The sequence below is a fragment of the Oryctolagus cuniculus genome, chromosome 10 (genome assembly GCF_051225735.1).
Source record: "Oryctolagus cuniculus isolate XC-2025 breed Fujian yellow rabbit chromosome 10, ASM5122573v1, whole genome shotgun sequence".
Lineage (NCBI taxonomy): Eukaryota > Metazoa > Chordata > Mammalia > Lagomorpha > Leporidae > Oryctolagus > Oryctolagus cuniculus.
Window position 1 is genome coordinate 19,519,879 of NC_142876.1, and position 17,725 is coordinate 19,537,603.

Below are 17,725 nucleotides of genomic sequence, written 5' to 3' on the forward strand. Positions count from 1 at the left end.
CGACTCCTGGGAGGAATTTAGGGCCGCGGACGATACTGCACATCTCAAATGCAACTCGAGAAAATGGCTACTCTTGACAAATGACGATCCCCAGGACTCTGGTCAGGCGCCAAGAGGACACCTAAATCTCCCTCAGGAATCGCCTAGCCGTGTATTTTGGCCATTGGATGACTGCGGCAAAGGGGGTGGGGCCTCTGCGCCGAAGGCGGGCTCTGCCTGATGGGGGCGGGGCCTAAAGATGGGCGGCCTGTGGGCGGGGTTTAGGAGAGGTTAGAGTTTTGAAATAATGGCAGGATTTAAAGGACGGATTTTTCATTGTCTTGACCATAGTTGTGTCGCAATATATAATAAGTGAATGCGTAAGTAACCACCCAACTTTATACACGAGGAAGCAGAGGCCCAGAAAGATTAAGAGGCAAAGTTTGGATTAAAAGCAAATTTTTAAATTTTGAGTCCTGGATTAACACAATCCTGATCCTAGATTACCTTTGGGTCATTCATTCACTCGTTTAGGCACTGTTTAATTCATTGATTCACACATCTTTGTGGAGCACTGACTATGCCCCTTTTCACCCACTTGAGAAACATCAGTGAATCAAACTACAAAGATCTTTGCCTTCCGGAAGCTTCCAGGCTACCAGGGGCAGAACTATACAGTTCCTAAAAGGTGGTGGTGCCATGGAAACAGGAAATGCAAATGAGAAAGGTGGGGAGCCTGGGGGAGGGGTGTAGGTTGCAACTTAAAATATGCCAGAAACTGAAATTATGAGGCTAAGGAAAAACTAGCTTTGAGACCTTACACTCGCAAAGCCCCTTTCCAAAGGCCTGGGAGAATCGTTGGCCATGTGATTTTGTGAACATTTCAAAATCAAGACACTAGATTAGCTGGTGGGTAGGAGTTCTTCTTTGCACCCAACTTCATCCCGTTTCCTGTCCTGTGGGAGAGCTAGTAGTGTGTTGGGGATCCAGCTAAGGAGCAGTGGAGTTGATAGATTTTGGTTTGGGTTCAGTGGACATACTTATGCGGTTCATGGTCATTTCTTGGCATCTTGGCATAGGAATGGCCACTAGCAGTACTGCTAACAGTTGTGCCAATTCCATTGACATGGTGGCAGGAAGTTGCACTAGAGGTGGCATCTGGTAGGACAGTGTCCTGCAGCACCTGGCCTTGGAAGTGTATGAGTGGGAAAGGAGAAGCACCGTTGGACATGCACAGATCCAGAAGCTGGTCTGTGTAAGGTTCTTCCAAACATCAGCTGTATAAAATTGTAAACAAGTAGGTGCCCCTGAGTACCCAGTTGGATGCAGTGATTGTTAACAGTTGCTGGATCTCAGGTCATGGTACTGGAGCCGTTTAGATGTATTCAGATTCTGGGTGTATTTTAGAGAGAGAGTTCTTGGGATTTTTCAAAAGGATGGCTATATGGCAAGAGAAAAGAAGGGCTTTATCTGGAGGAACTGGAAAAACAGACTAGTCCTCAACTGAGAGTAGGGAAAATCTGCAGGCGGAGCAGGTTTGTGGGAAGAGAGTGGAGGTTCAAGTGCGTGTATACCTTTTCTTGATTAGTGGTCCCTGTGATCTTAGAAATCAGGAAATCAACTCTGACTTCTCCTGCTCTCTCCTGCAACTCTCATCCCTTGTTGAGTTGTTGATCAGAAACCCCGCCAGTTCTCTCCAGATACCTCCTGTATCTTTTCCTTTCCATTCTCTGCCACTGTTTTGCTTGTGTGCCCCCCATCACCCCTTCTTCTCCTTTGGCTCTAGCCATTTCTCTTCCTCTGCTCCCACACCTGACCTCCATACTATTGGACTGTTGTTAACTTGCAAGTCTGGTTGTATTGAGCAAGTCACTTCTCAGAACGGTTCTGCAGTCCCTTATTGCCTTAGAGGTCAAAATCAAAGCTACTTAACCTGGCTGTAAACTCTTTACTATTTGATATTTGCGTGTTTCTCTGGTATTCAGTGGACACCATCTTGCATCAGTGAGACTGAGTGACTACCATGAATTGCCCAACCAAGGAGTTAGGGAGACTTGGGACACCCTCTTTTCCTCACAAGAAGGTGGCACCCAAGCCTTGTTTCCTGCATGGCCAGAGACCACCTCCCTCTGGCATGATGACTTGAACTTCCCATCACTCCAAATGTCCTGGCATGCAGGGCAGCTGGCTTTCCCAGAAAATTCTTCTAAGTACCTGGCATCACAAATCCAGCCTGGTGCTATGCCACTTGCTTATTCTGCTACTGACAAGAATATTTTCTCAGGACTGGCATTGTGACACAGTGTGTCAAGCTGCTGCCTGTGATACCAGCATCCTGTATGTGTGCTGCTTGAAGTCTCAGCTGCTCCTCTTCCAATCCAGCTCCCTAATAATATGCCTGGGAGGCAGCAGAAGATGGTCCAAGTACTTATGCCTCCACCACCCATGTAGGAGACCAGGATGGAGTCCCCAGCTCCAGGCTTCATCCTGGTCCAACCCTAGCCATTGCAGCCATTTGGGGGATGTGGTGGAATGAGAAGGCCATGCTAAGATGGCAGCTGGCAAGTGAGCATCAGTTACTCAGGAATGGCTTTGAAACCCACCTGGCAATGGAGCCTGCCTGGAAACATGCTGTGATTAGATGGCTTCGGATACTGCCTGGCAACAGGCTGTGATTGGTTAGGGCATAGACTGCCCCTTGACCAGATTGGCTGCCTTGGCTATATAAGCTGTTGTACCAACTGAAATAAACGAGTCTGCAGGCTGCTCGCCTCAGGTCTGCTTTCACCCGACTCCTGGGTTCTGTGTGGTGACTCCACGCCTCTTGCCCCCACCATGCTCCTCCTCCCAGAACAAATCCACAGCAACAGGGTGGTGAACCAGTGGATAGAAGAAATTCTCTCTCTCTCTCTCTTTCTCTGTCACTGCCTTTCAAACAAATAAAATAAATTTTAGAAAAAGGAATATTTTCGCCTACTTGGTCCATAAGGTCTTTCCCAAATAAGCTCAGGCTCCAGCCACTGGAACAGAACCCATTCCATGATCCCATGTCCATTACACACCATAGCTCAGGCTTCTCCATGGGGAGCAAAGCAAGCCTGGGAAAATGCACGACCCTCTGCTTGCAAACCTTGGCTTTGTGAGTTTTTTCTACCCTTCCAAAACCTGGATCTTAACCTGTGTCCTGTGACTTTCTGGAATTCATTCAACCTTCTTGCAGGACAGGGAACAACCTTAAACACACACACACGAGAGAGAGAGAGAGAGAGAGAGAGAGAGAGAGAGAGAGACTGAGAGAGAGAGAGAGAGAGAGACCAACCTCAGTCTGATCTCTAACCTTTCCTCTTATAGCAGTCTTGTTGAATTCTTTCTGGTTCTCTGAATGCCCATGCTGTCATAACTCCCTGCCTGTTTTATCCGGAGGATTCCCTGTTTGTTAACACCCTCTTTTTGCCCCAGTTTTCTGTCTACTCCCTGGAAGAAGCAGGTCAAACCCTACTTCTGTGGGGAAAAGCTGTTTCCACGGAACGCTCAGATGCCCCCGTCCTATGACACGTCTGTTCACTGGGCACTCCTCTCTATACCCACTCCCAAATGCTCCCCCCTCCCCATAAAGCTATCTGATTCTCTAGGGTGGAAATTGAGTCTCTAATCCTGCATCTCCAGCAGCAAGTACAATGCCTGGCAGGTTGTAGGTGCTCAATTTTTAAAAACAAATCCCATCCATTACCCTTCTTTATCCTACTTTGTGATACTAGAGCTGGATCTTGCGAACATTTCCTCATTGTCAGCTAGAATATAACATTGGCTTTTTTCCCTTTTTAAAAAAGTTTTATTTAAGTTATATAAGTGTCATGTATGTCATATATACAGATTGAGGAGCATAGTGATACTTCCTTTCCTACCCTCCCTCACACCCAATCTCCAACCTCTGCCCTCTCACATTCCCACTCTTAATTTTTACAAAGATCTATTTTCAGTCTACTTAATGATCGTATAGTTAACCCTACACTAAGTAAAGAGTTCAACAAATCATGTGAAGAAAAAAAAGCTGTTCCTCAACAGAAGAGACAAGGGCTGTAAACAATCATCAAATCTCAAAATGTCCGTTTCACTCCTAAACATCATGTTTTAGGTACTCTACTAGTTACCTTGTATCAGGGAAAACATGGTATTTGTCTTTTGGAGACTGGTTTATTTCACTTAGTATAATGGTTTCTAGTTGCATCCATCTTGTTGAAAAAGACAGGATTTTACCTTTTCACAGCTGAGTAGTACTACATAGTGTATACATACCATAATTTCTTTATCTAGTGAAAAATTGATATACATCTGGGTTTATTCCATATCTTAGCAATTGTGAATTGTGCTACAATGAACATGGGGGTACAAAAAACCCTTTTAAATTCTGATATTTTTTGGTTTGGATAAATTCCCAGGAGTGAGATGGCTGGGTCATATGGTAGGTCTATATTCAAATTTCTGAGGTATCTCCATTCTGTCTTCCACGGTGGCTGTATCAGTTTACATTCTTGCGAACAGTGGATTATGGTACCTTCCCCCCACATCTTTGCCTGCATTTGTTGTTTGTTAATTGTTGGATGAAAGCCATTCTAACAGGGGTGAGGTGAAACCTCATTATGGTTTTGATTTGCATTTCCCTGTTGGTTGGTGATCCTGGGCATTTTTTCAAGTGTCTGTTGATCATTTGAATGACCTCTTGAAAAATGCCTATTCAAGTCCTTTGCCCATTTCTTAATTGGATTGTTTATTTTGTTGTTGTTGTTGTTGTATTTCTCAAGCTCTTTATAGATTCTAAATATTAACCCTTTATCAGTTGTATAGTTTGCAAATATTTTCTCCCATTCTGTCATTTACCTCTTGGTTGCCTTTTCACTTTGCTGAGTGTTTCTCTTGTAGTGCAGGAGCTTCTCAGCTTGATGTAATCCCACTTGTGAATTTTGGCTTTGATTGCCTGTGATTCTGAGGTCTTTTCCAATAAGTCTTTGCCTATGCCAATATGTTGCAGAATCTTCCTAATGTTCTCTACTAATCTGATGGTATCAAATCATAGAATTATGTCTTTGATCCATTTTGAGTGGATTTTTGTGTAGGTTGTAAGGTATGGGTCTAGTTTCATACTTCTGAATGTGGAGATCCAGTTTCCCCAGCATCATTTATTAGAGAGACTATCCTTGCTCCAGGGATTGATTTTCACCCTTTGTCAAATATAAGTTGGTTGTAGATGTGTGGATTGATGTCTGGAGTTTCTAGTCTGTTCCATTGGTCTACATGTCTGTTTATGTGCCAAGATCAGGCTGTTTTGGTTATAATTGCCCTGTAGTATGTCTTGAATTCTGGTATTGTGATGCTTCTGGCTTTGATCTTGTTGTATAAGATTGCTATAGTTATTCAGGGTCTCTTGTTTTTCCATATTAATTTTAGCATCATTTTTTCTATATCTGTAAAGAATGTCATTGGTGTTTTGATTATGATCACATTGACTCTGTAAATTGCTTTTGGCAGTATGGACATTTTGACGATATTGATTCTTCTAATCCATGAACATGGAAGATCTTTCCATTTTTAAAATGTCTTCTTCCATTTCTTTCTTTAGTGTTTTGTCATTTTCATCATAGAGATCTTTGACATCTTTGATTAAATTTATTCCAAGGCATTTTTAATTCTTTTTGGAGCTATTGTGAATGGGACTAATCTTAAAAGTTCTGCCTGTCTTTTTCAACAAGATGGATGCAACTAGAAACCATTATACTAAGTGAAATAAACCAGTCTCCAAAGCAGTCTTCAAGGCATTGGCTGAGTATATGAAGGCTGTTGATTTTTTCTGTGTTGATTTTATATCCTGCTACTTTATCAAACTCTTCTATGAGTTAAAATAGTCTCTTAGTGGAGTCTTTTGGATCCCTATATATTGAATCATGTCATATGCAAATAAGGATAGTTTGGCTTCCTCCTTTCCAATTTGTATCCCTTTGATTTCTTTTTCTAGCCTAATGGCTCTGGCTAAAACTTCAAGGACTATGTTACATAGCAATGGTGATAGTGGGCATCCTTGCCTGGTTCCAGATCTTAGGGGAATGCTCCAGCTTTTTCCCATTCAATAGGATGCAAGTCATGGGTTTGTCATAAACTGTCTTGATTGTGTTGAGGAATATTCCTTCTGTACCCAATTTGTTTAAGGTTTTCATCACGAAAAGAGGTTGTGTTTTATCAAATGCTTTCTCTGCATCTACTGAGATAACCATATGATTTTTTCTTGAGTTTATTAATGTGATGTATCACATGATTAATTGATTTGTGGATATTGAACCATCCCTGCATACCAGGGATAAATCCCACTTAGTCTGAGTGAATGATCTTTCTGATGTGTTGTTGGATTCTATTAGCTAATATTTTATTGAGGATTTTTGCATCTGTATTTATCAGGGATATTGGTCTATAGTTCTGTTTCTCTGTTGTATCATTTTCTGGCTTAGGAATTAAGATGATTCAGGCTTCATACAGGAGTTTGGGAGGATTCCCTCCCTTTCAATTGTTTTGAATACCTTGAGAAGAATTGGAATTAGTTCTTCTTTCGATGTCTGGTAGAATTCAGCAGTGGATCTGTCTGGTCCTGGGCTTTTCTTTGTTGGGAGAGTCTTTATTATTGATTCAATTTCCATCTTGGTTATTGGTCTGTTTAGGTTTTCTATGTCTTTATGACTCAATTTTGGTAGATTATATGTGTCTAAGAATCTATCCATTTCTTCTAGGTTTCCAAATTTGTTGCCATACAGCTCCTTGTAGTAATTTCTAATGATTCTTTTTATTTGTATTTTTTTTATCTCGGATTTTATTGATTTGGATTTTCTTTCTCTCTTTTTCTTTTTAGTTAGTTGGGCCAATGGTATATCAATTTTGTTTATTTTTTCAAAAACGCATCTCTTTTGTATTGCTTTTTGTTTCAGTTTTGTGTATTTCTTCTCTAATTTTAATTATTTCTTTCCTCCTACTAACTTGGGATTTGGTTTATAACATTAGCTTTGAAAAGCTCTCTCAGTAGATGGTTCTGGAGAGAGCCTGTGAGAGGAGGTGTTTCGTTTCCCAACTCTAGTGGCATGTGGGATACTCAGTGAGTTTTCCAATCACCACGTGGGGTGGCTCCCTTGCAAATGTAAGCAGCACTCCAGGAGATGGCTCCCAGGGAGTCTCATCCATACCAATAGGCACTCATCTCCTACCAGTGCCAGTTCTTCTCATCCCTAGGAATCCATAGGCAGGCACTATATGCCTTAGCTTCTTCCCCAAGCTTTCCCAATGGGACTCATAGACATTCATAGGAGTGACTGTGCACTGGGAATAAGGAAATAACCAGATATTCTGGGAATACTAAATGCTGTCTCTGAATTGTTTTCAATTCCTTGAGACCTAAAATGTGACTGTGGCCACAAGTCAAAGTGGGAGCTTATAGGAAAGGTGATAGATGAAATCTTAGCCCAAATCTGAGTCAGGGTAGGACCAGTTGGTCTATAGACCAGTTGGTCTATGGAAGTAGTTGTTTGGGTTTCTTCATATCCATTTGTAAGAACCACCAAAAGTTGGGGCAGGCATTTGGTGCAGCAGTTAAGACACTGGTTGGGATGCCTACATTCCCTATTAGAGTGCCCAGTCTTGAGTTCTGAATCTACTTCCAATTCTAGATTCTATCTAATGTGTACACTGTGAGACAGAAGATTATGGTTCAAGTACTTGGGTCCCTGCCACCCACATGGGGAACCTGGAATGAGTTCCAGTGTCTTGGCTTTTTGCCTGACCCAATGTTGGCTGTTGCAGGCATTTTTTAAAAAAAAATATTTATTTTATTTATTTGAAAAGCAGAGTGACTGACAGACATGGAGAGACAAAGAGAGAAAGAGATTTTGTATCCTCTGGTTCTCACCTCAAATGGCAGCAATGGAGGTGATGGGTCAGGCCAAAGTCAGGAACCAGGAACTCCATCTAGATCTCACACATAGGTGTCAGGAGCCCAAGCACTTGGGTCATCTTCTATTGCCTTTCCAGGGAACATTAGCAGGAAACTGGACTGGAAACAGATCATCTGGAACTCCAACTAGTGCCCTGATATGGGATGGAGGTCACAGGTGGAGATTTAACCTGCTCTACCACACCAGCAGACCCTACGATAGGCATTTAGGGGGGAGACAGTGAACTAGTTGATGGAAAATCTCTCTCTCTCTCTCTCTCTCTCTCTCTGCATTTCAAACAAATAAAATAAATCATGAAAAGAAACTTGGTACCCTCACAGGTCACTTTGAATAGGTTAAAGCACAACACTCAAAGTGGTCTATGTGTCCCCAGTTCCCAAAAGACCAAACATTGTATCTCTTCACTTGGGGTGGTTGCTTAAAAAACCTTCACATTAAAAGGAATATCTCAATATTGTCCAGACCACTGAACCTCCAGAAATTTCGATAAGTTGGCAGATGTGAAACTTTTGTGTTTTTCCTTTGCTCCCTCTAGTTTGTATATTTAATACAAAGGCATCTAATAGAGTTACTTCTTCCTGTTCACCAGCTTCCGTCAGTATAATTTTACCAATGTAGTGGAGCAATGTGATGTTTCTCAGAGTGGCAAGATGATCACCATCTCTGCCAATTATACCATGGCAGAGAGCATGGACATAATGCCAAAGCAAGACTGTGAGGTGTACTGCTGACCCTGCCAGGCAAAAGCAAATGCTTTTGGTGCTGTTTCCATTGATCTACTCCCCAAAGGGCTACAATGGTCAGGGCTTGGCCAGGTCAAAGGTGAGAACATTCTAATACCCTGATGTGGGCTGCTGGTGCTGCAAGCAGCAGTTTAACTTGCTATGCCACATGCCTGCCCCAAGGCTACCAGTTTTAAGAATGTTCCATAACAAGAAATGGCTCTGCAGTTAATCCAGCTCCTGTGCAAGCTGCTTTCCCACTTAGATCTCACGATCCAACACATACAATAATAACTCTCAAAGTGTTGAGGCCAAATAAGAAAGCTGTGGAAAATTTCTAGCCAGCACCAAACAAGAACCACAGAGCAGATTTTGAGGATTTCGGAGGGAATTTATGCACTGCCAAATAGATATGTTCCCACTGTTTTTGAGAAATAGCTATTTGTCTTGGGGAAAACCTGAAAATTCAGCTGTGGGTTCTCAGAAAACCATGTGGCCCAAGCTTCCTATCACGTACTGATATGTATAAGGCCCAAGTAGGCATTAGCATGTACGTATGCAGCAGCAAATTCTAACCACATGGAAAGGCTACAGAATAGCCCATGTGCAGACACATCCAGCATGAATGAATAACTTAAGCGGTTGGCTATGTCTTCTTCAACACTACTACATTGCCTCCTCTCCTTCTATTCCTACCTTCAGGTCCTTCTGAGGATTTCCTTATACACAGCTAACTGAGACAGGAAACCCCCCAACCTGGTTTATGACTCTGTTGCTTTGAGATGCCAGTACCACCCAAAAGTGGACAGCTGGGCAACATAACAGCCCCGCACAGAGGCAGCTCTGAAGATCTGAAGGATCTTCCCTGGGGGCAGAACTGAAAGTAGTGTGTTGGGTTGAGAGAGGGCAAGAAGTATGGGTCTACCGTGATTTGTGAACATTTGTGAATGACTTGATTGGATCAGCAAGGATGAGGAGGAATAGGATTGGAAGGTTGTTGACAAGAGTATCTTCAGAAGAGGTATGTGGATAGAATGGCTGCAAACCCAGAATGGGTGCAAACTGTGGAGGTATTTGTATCCCGAGAGAATACCTACCAAATGCACCTCCTACAACAGGAAGCTCTTAATATGCAGCTGGACAAAATTATATTCTCCGTGGCTATCAGTCAGACTTCCCAATACTTGCTCAGCACTAAAGTGGACATGATGGCAAAATAGAGCTTACCCACGGACCAACAGCAGGGACTTTCCTGCCCCAAGGCTGATCTGAACAAAGCTGTTGGTCACTGTGTACTAGGCAATTGGTGAGCCCAACAGTGATTCCCACTCCAGCACAGCTTGGTTGGAACAGCCAGCCACGTGGCCACACGTCGACCACACTGAATCTCTTCTCTCGGATAGGGCAGGCATTTGTGCTCACTGATACAGATTCTACAGGTGGATGAATGTGACTTCCTATCCTGTAATGCTTCTTCTAGCACTATCATCTATGGACTCACAGCCGGCCTCATCTACCCTTATGGCTTTCCACACAACGCTGCCATTGCTTCTATTCATGGAACTAATTCTGCAGTGAAGAACAGACAGAAATTGGTTCATGCCTAAGCAATAAATGGTTTTTACTACATATTCCATTATCCAAAGCAACTGGCCTGCTTGAAAAGTGGACGGCTCCCTAAAGGCAATGGCACTGATTTGGAGGCAACACTCAGAAGTGTTATAACTTTGTCTTATAGAATACAGTATGTGCCTGGAATTGATGACTGGTGTATGATTCTGTTGCCATAACCAGATTACATGGATCCATAAATTAAGGGGTGAAAGTGAGAATAAGTGTGCATAGTATCAACTTTTGTCCAGTCTCCAAGTTTACGCTTCTTTACCCTGCTTTGTGGCACAGAGCCGAACCCTGCACACATTTCTTTCTTTTCACTATTCTACCCTAATACTCAAAATTTCTGCTTCCCATCTTGGCAATGTTAAGCTCTGTAAGATTGTGGAGTGCTCCCACCAGAGGACACAGCAATGGATCCATCGGATTGATAGATGAAATCACCTTCTGGGCCCTTAGGTCTTCTTACACCACTGAACCAGAAAGCAGAAAAAAATTATAGAATAATTGATCATGATTATGAAGAAAAACAAGGGCTGTTGCTACATAATGGGGCCAAGGAGAACTATGTCTGGAATCCAGTGGATCTTCTGGGAAGCCTTTTAGTTCTTTCACGATCCCTAGATAAGGCTAATGGAAAAGTGCAACAACCAAAAAAATAAATAAATAAAATGAAATGAAAACAAAAAAGAAGCAGGACTACTGAGAACCCAGGCCCTTCAGAAATAAATGTTATAGCTATTCTACCACATTAACAATCTTGATCAGCCAAGGCTCTGACTGAAAGTAAGGGCTCTGTGGAAAGGTAGCAGAAGAAGAAGGTCCTAGCAGTCCTACCTTGTGACCAGTTACAGAGATGGGGGCTACAGCAGAGTTACATGTCTTCTTTTTTCTTTTTATGTGCACACCTTAATGTGGGCATTTGAGCCATTTTCTTCTTCTCTTTGCTTCTTCCTATTAGCAATCTGTATGCAAATTGTGGGAGCTTAATTTTCCAGTTAAGTCTTGAGGACCAGAATAGTCAATGGAACTATGGCTGAATTTGAGAAATAATTAATATAGCCAGCGAAGATACAACAAGTGGGCCTGTACATGTTTTAATTTTGGAGGAAATGAAAGCGTCTTCGTTTCTACAGGAGTGAGCTGCTTCTTGCTTGTTGGGAATATAGAGTTGTGGAATTGTCCAGAAATTTACATGCGCATAGTAGGATGTATACGGAAGCTCAGTAGCTAAACTAGTGGCTTGTTCGTATTATCAACTTATGTCCAGTCTCCAAGTTTACCCTTCTTTACCCTGCTTCGTGGCGCAGAGCTGAGCCCTGTCCACATTTCTCCTTTGCCAGCCGGCACAATGTTAATCCTTACCAGTAGAGGGCACTAGAGGGACACTGGAGCTGGTGGGGGCTTCTCTTCTGACTCAGGGGTGCTTTTTTCCCCTTGTTCTTTTCTAATTTAGATGCCAGTAGCACGCAGGACTCCCATAAGCTGCAAGGGTACCCCACAGGTTGAGTTTTGCCAATACCCCAGATGGCTTCCGTGAGTCCCACTGGTGCCCAGCAGGCAGCTTCCTGGGCCACACAGCAGAGAAGTTCTCTGAATCTAAACCTAAATCTCAGATCAGGAGGCTGGGCCGCCTCCAAGTCTGTCCCTTCCTTGGCGGCACCACCTCTGCCCGGTGAGTACTGGCTGCTCTGTATCTGCTACTCCTGTACTCTGGAGAGTTCTCTTTACCCTTGGTAGTTAATCCATAGTCACTAGTGGCCAGTTACATTCAATCTTCATTGTTGAAATTGCTGGTGTGATCTCTGTCCCTTGGCTGGATTGGTCTAACTAATCATTGAAGAAGCTACTCCAACCAGCAAACACACAAGGTGTCTTTGCTATCAATCACACATATAACACATGCATGTTCCCACTGAACACCTACATGACACACAAATGGAATCTTTCTTCACCCCACTCCACGCTCAGTGCAATCCCGGATACGTCGCAGTATTGGGAGCTCAGTGTGTCCTTCAAGCCTTGGTCTCGCTCTTCTGATTGACTTGTTTGCTAAGTATGCTTTTGAAACAATGTTGTAATGAGTGTGTGTGTGTGTGTGTACGTGTATGAGTGAGTGTTGGGAGTTCTGTAAAACAAAATTCCTAAAATTGAATTACCAAGCCAAAGAATGGAAATATTTAAAATTTAAATTTGTCTTCAGAAAGGTTAAACTAATTTATGATGCCTTCTACTACAGATTTTAGGCAGTCATTGGATGTCAAAGTTAGAAGGCATGATTGAAATCACATGGGCAAAACATTTTTTTATTATTTTTTTTTATTTTTTGACAGAGTGAACAGTGAGAGAGAGAGACAGAGAGAAAGGTCTTCCTTTTGCCATTGGTTCACCCTCCAATGGCTGCCGTGGCCGGCACGCTGCGGCCAGCGCGCTGCGGCCGGCGCACCGCACTGATCCGAAGCCAGGAGCCAGGTGCTTCTCCTGGTCTCCCATGGGGTGCAGGGCCCAAGCACTTGGGCCATCCTCCACTGCACTCCCGGGCCACAGCAGAGAGCTGGCCTGGAAGAGGGGCAACCGGGACAGAATCCGGCGCCCCGACCGGGACTACAACCCGGTGTGCCGGCGCCGCAAGGCGGAGGATTAGCCTAGTGAGCCGCGGTGCCGGCTGGGTAAAGCTTTCTTATTTTTACTTTATTTATGGTGAACCCGAGGTTCAAAGAGAGAAATGACTTTTGAGTATCACACACTTAGCTAAACCTGGAGGGTGAGGAAACTTAAATCATTAGACTGGGCTTTAGGCATTAGGTCTAAAATAATGGTCCGATATTTAAGTCTTGTCAATCCAGAGAAAAGCGGAGAACCAAGATCATTCTGGCTGTTGCACTCTTGTTGTGATGGCCCCACATTTCAACCCAAGTAAACGCTGTTGTTTCAGCCGTGGGTGATTTGCAGCCTGAATCCCAGCTACTGGCTGACTGTCTGATTTCAGATCATAACATCTAATACTTCACAAGGATTTAGATTCCTCCTGGACAAATCCCTACCCATAGCTTGCACCCCCTCTGTAAGACTACAGGTAATCTTACAGCCCCTACTGAAATATTTTTGAACAGCTCCTAAGTTCTCAAGAGAAAACAGAGCAGGAGACAACTACTCATTAAAAATTAAGCTCAACACCCTTCAAATTGTACTGCCTTAACAACAGGCCCCTACAAATAGGGAAAGAGGCCCATTGGATGGGAGCAAAAAAAGCTGAAGCCATAACACTCAACCACTCATATTTCTAGCCCCACCCCACGCACAGGCCACACTCTGGGCAAATGTGGCCGTGGCAGATGTGACCCCAGACACCCGTCCTGAGCGAACTCCTGATGCTGCTCAGCCCCTAGCTGTGTCTGTTTAACTTGTTCTTACCCAGGGAGCTGGGAGGGTCAAGTGAGGTCTCGAAGGATCATCAAGCGCCCGAGCAGTCTCCACCCCTACCTCCACCTCCTTTGCTGAGGTTCCATCTCTCCCTGTCTGTTCTCTGTTCCTGGGTCTGAATTTATCCATCTGCAGTAGTGCTGTGATAGCAAAGACTGCGCTTAGCTCTTGTTGACCTGTCTTCTCTAACACCCATGAGAGGAGCTGAGTTGAATCACTTTTGGCTTCACTGCCAGTGTCTGGGGAGATGTCAGCTATTGGAGATCAAACAACTTTCAGGCCAGGAGTTCGGTGCAATGGTTAAGATGCTGTGTGGGTTGCCTGCACCCCATATCAGAGTGCCTGGGTTGAGTTCCAGCTCTCTGCTTCTGATCCAGCTTCCTGCTAATGTGCACCCTGGGGCACACCAGTGATGGCTTAAGTACTTGGATTCTTGCTACCTACATGGGAGATGCAGATGGCAGATGGGAGTGCTCTTTCTCCTCCCTTCAAATAAAGTGAAAATAAGTAAATAAAACAATTTTTAATGAATCATTCCTCTCTCTGCCTAGATCCTCACCAGAATACAGTTTTCTTTAATTTGTTACATATTTTAAATTAATAAATGGTAAGATTTTTGTTTATTTTTTTGAAAAGCAGAGTTACAGAGAGAGGGGGAGACAGACAGAGAGAGAGAGAGAGATCTTCCATCCACTGGTTTACTCCCCAAATGGCTGCAATGAACAGAGCTGGGCCAGTCTGAAGCCAGGAGCCAGGAGCCAGAAGCTTCTCCCAGGTCTCCTGTGTGTGTGCAGGGCTTCAAGGACTTGGGCCATCCTTTGCTACTTTCCCAGGCACATTAGCAGGGAACTGGGTTAGAAAACGAGCAGTCGGGACTCAAACAGGCACCCATCTCAAACAGGCACCCATATGTGATGCCAGTGTTGCAGGTGGCAGCTTCACCCACTACACCACAATACCAGCCCCCTTTCTCATCATTTTTAAGGAGTTTATTTATTTTCATTTTATTCAAAAGGTGTGGGGGAGGAAAGGAGAGAGAGAGAGAGATATCTTCCATTTGCTGCTTCACTACTCAAATGCTGGGGCTGGGCATTCTGCAGCCAGGAGCCCAGAGCTCAGTCCAGGGCTCCAGTGTGGGTGGCATGGATTCAAGCACCTGAGCCATCATCTGTAGCCTCCCAGGGTGTCAGCAGCGAGAAGCTAAATTCAGAAGTTGAGTCGGGACTCAAACCCAGGAACTCCGGTGTGGGATGTGTGGTTTAACCCCTGCACCCAATGCCCACCATTACCCTGATAGAAATCCCAGACTCCCTCAGTCCCCTCAGTTGAGATCACAAGGAACAGAACTTCAGACACCTCCCTCACAACAGCCGGTTCAGACACCTCCCTCACAACAGCCGGTTCGCTCTCTTACTCATCAATTACTTGCTCCACGGGGCTCTAGGAGTCCAGAGGTGAATAGACAGTTCTCAGTTGAAGCTGTAGATGTGCAGACAAGATCACCACATGGTGTGGCAGTGAACTTGGTAGACCAACATGAAGGGCCTACGCTGTGGCTTAGAAAGCTCTGAGCACATCAGGCTGACCCTTAGGAGTAGGCTAAGGAATTGCTACAGAGGCATTGCCAACTAACCTTGTTTGCATTATGTGTCGTAATATTTGTTATCAATGTATTCTTACAAAAAAGCTATTTTACACAAAGTGGGAAATAAGTCTCAGTGATGATAAGTAACTTGCTCAATATCAGGGCTACGAGATAACAGAGCCAGAACTTGAACCCAGGTCTGCCAAATCCACGTGTCTCTCCATCTGCTGCTTCCTCAGTGCTTCCCTGCCCTTCATAACCCCTGGGACTGCGTGAGCCAGACACAGCCTCAGGTGGGAGTTTGTAAGTTCAAGTTTCTGCCTACAGACTGATGGGTAGAAACACAGCAGCTCCAAGTCAGACACCCTACAGAATCATGGGGATCCCATCTGCTTGTACTGATAGAAGGGGCAGGACTCATTAAGTGGAGGACAAACAGGAAGGCATCTGATGATTGACTTGGAATTTGGTCGGCCCCAGCACAAACTCGGGAGCCAGCTGAGTAGGTAGGAGTTGCGTCCTCTCAGATCTGAGTCACATGGCTTGGCTGATGGTGCCAGACACCGGCTCTCTGAGTCACTCTGTGTCTCCTCCGTCTCTGGTGTCTGTGGCAGGATGTGTTTTGGAAGAACAGCACTGCTACTCAGGGATGTCATAACCACACGGTGGGAGCTGGGGCTGCCTCTCCCTCCTCCTCAATCCACCTCTTGTCAAAATAAGCCATTTCTCCAATTACCTGCCTCTGCTACTGCAGGTAACTGCTTCAATTACCTCCCTTTTCCATGTAGTTGCTACAGCCTGCCGTGAGGAATTGCATATCAAGAAGACAGAGACGGAGAGGAGGAGGAAGGGCTGGAAAGGAAGATGAGGGTCATTAACAAAAGAAGCTCATTCTGATTGTGTGTCCACGCCACTTGATTATCATGCAACAGTCAAGAGCTCCTAAGTCTTGGCTCCTGATTTTAACTGAATACTCTAGTCCCTAAAAGTTAGACACTAGGGAAATTTTTTTTTACACATAAGACTCTTTGCCATTAAAAGAATGAAGAATTATATGTGTTTTTATAATCTTGCCTTAACCGGTGCCCTAGAAACATTTTTGTCCTAAAGTTTTCCTTGATTTCATGGCAGAATTCCTTTTTACAGATGTTTAAGTACAGGAGGGGTACTTGGGAAGATCTAGATTCTGAATTTACATGTGCTCACTGGGGCAGGAGAGCTTTGGACATCAGTCCCTATGCAGACAGCACAGGGCAGCACAGCCATAGCCCATTGCTCCGTATGGCAGGAGAGAGAGCAGAGGACCAGACTCTCTGGTCGAGAGTCTATCCCTTGGTGGCTGAAGTGACCTGCATGAACCAGAGAAGAGGAGACAACGAGTTTGTGGAAGGAAAGAGGGGGGACCCTGAAGAGAGACAGAGGTGGGAAATGGGAGCGGACCCTGACCACATCTGAGCTCCGTGGCCCAGAGGGACCCAGTGTGACCTTGTCTCCCACTCAGTTTTAGGGACCAACATCCAGAATGGAGCATCCAGACAGGCCTAGGTACAGGGACAGAGCCAGGAGAAGGTGAGGGTGGCAACCCAGGAGAGAGACCACTGCAAGCAGAAGGGTCTAAGCAGGGTGACAAACCATTCACCTGCCTGAGCTTTCTAATGTTCATTTGGGGCCATGATCTTAAGCTTCATCAGTAAGTCACTAGAAGTCTATACAGTGTGAGAAGGGGATCGGGTCTCTGATATAAGGCCAAAGGCAGTTGGCCCTGGGTCAACCAGCTCCAGGCAGTGGGGCAGGGACTTCTGCCTTTGATCAGAATTCCTTCTGGACTCTGCAGCAAGGCTGGGCCACACAACCAGGAGAGGAGGTGAGGGGACGGAGGCTGGCCCTGTGCTGCACATGGGAGGAAGTGGAGGAACGAAGGTAGTTTTCACGGACTGCAAACTGAATATAATTCCTGGCAATGAAAGAGCCCCAGGGTGAGGGTAATGTGTGCGGATGTTAGCTTCAAAGCATCTGTAGCTGTGGCCCGATCTTCCCTGGGCTAACGAGGAGCCCCTGGAGCACAGTTTCCAGGACTGAAAAGAGCTCCTTAAGAGGACACTGGACACAGCATGTCACATCAGGAAAAGAGCTTCCAAGCCAGAGTGGGAGGTCTGGGACGTAGGAGCACCTTAGAAGCAGGTGAGAACTCGGAAGGAAAGGAGGCTGTTGGGGCTATAAACAAGAAGATGTATGGAAGGGGAAGAAGGGATGGGCTTACCCCTCCCTTCAGCCTGTCGATGGGGACATCAGATGCAGAGGAAGAACCAGGGCCGGTGAGTGGAAGATGGCAGCTTGGAGGGGAGATGGGTTGAACAATCCGCAGTGGGGAAATGGAAGGACTTCTGAGTTCCTGGTCCCTGGAAGTCCACAAGCCG